The 1091-nt window shown below is 36.8% G+C and overlaps 1 pseudogene; it reads right to left on the bottom strand.

Moving 5' to 3' along the window:
• Positions 1 to 320: 320 nt before the first annotated feature.
• Positions 321 to 750, bottom strand: LOC101537957 (protein MIX23-like; annotated as a pseudogene).
• Between the last annotated feature and the right edge of the window lie 341 nt (positions 751 to 1091).

Below are 1091 nucleotides of genomic sequence, written 5' to 3'. Positions count from 1 at the left end.
TGCTTACAGAACAGCTAGAACAATAGGAAGTTGCACCTCTTTTGTCTAATTTTGCCTTTAAAAGACTCTTTTTTTGTCAAAAAATTATTTTAATAGTTACAAAATACCTTTTTTTACAGAATCAGTATAAAATAGCAGTTGATTTCTCCATAATTATCAGAATTATTTATACTTGAGGTCTTGGTTAAGTGGGGTTGAAATCAACAAAAGGTCTTGGGCTATTGGCTCAGAAATCATCCTAGGAAGCCCACCCTGTTGATATCTGTCATGCTTATGGCTCTTAGGCGATGACTTGGTCCTTTTAGAAAGTTTCTTTCTAGTCAATTTTTTGGAGGCTTAAAGTTAATTCAGCAGCATTCATTAAACACCTTCCAGCTTCTGTCATTTACCACTTCAACATTTAGTTCTGACTGCATCCATATCAACTTTGTCTCTTCTTTCTTAAGTAGCTTTAATAACGTTAAATTATCCAAATTCTTTTCTCTTTCTTCTCGGAGACTTTTTACTATTGATGAGGTCTGAGCTACACAATTTTTAATGACTTTGTCCCTACTGGCAATAAGCCGCCATCAAAGTCTCATACAACTGTTTACAAGTTTGGCTGGCATTGATTTTCCCTGCAAAGGAAGCGGTTGGAACCCTTGTGTTTAATTCATGTACTATTCTGTCATCAATCGTCCTCATCACCTTGAGTAATTCCTGGAACTCGGTGAGCTCCTCACAGTTCACACCGCCACTGGGTGCCACCATATTGGACGAGCTATAAGACTCTTTTTTGGCATTCTCTCTCATAGGAATACTGCATTAGCCCCACTAGGTTTCATCTATAAAATCAAAATGTTTAGTATTTCTATGTTCTGTTCATTTTCTTATATAAACTGGCAGAAGATGCATTTCTAAAGCTTCCACTTGGTCAAGTTTAAAATAAACCGTTTCTAAGTGGTTTTAAAAAATAAAATGTAGGTTCTGCCTCTTGTGGAAATGCCTTCTGCAGTTCTTCACAAGGACACAAGGAACTGTTTTATATTTGTTCTTGCTTGCTTTGTGTTTGATTTTTTGGGCCAACCCAGCATTGTTTGGGGTTTACTCCC

The sequence above is a fragment of the Sorex araneus genome, chromosome 2 (assembly GCF_027595985.1).
Source record: "Sorex araneus isolate mSorAra2 chromosome 2, mSorAra2.pri, whole genome shotgun sequence".
In the NCBI taxonomy this organism is placed as follows: Eukaryota; Metazoa; Chordata; class Mammalia; order Eulipotyphla; family Soricidae; genus Sorex; species Sorex araneus.
Note: the sequence above shows the minus strand (reverse complement) of the source record. Positions and strands in the feature narration are given on the sequence as shown.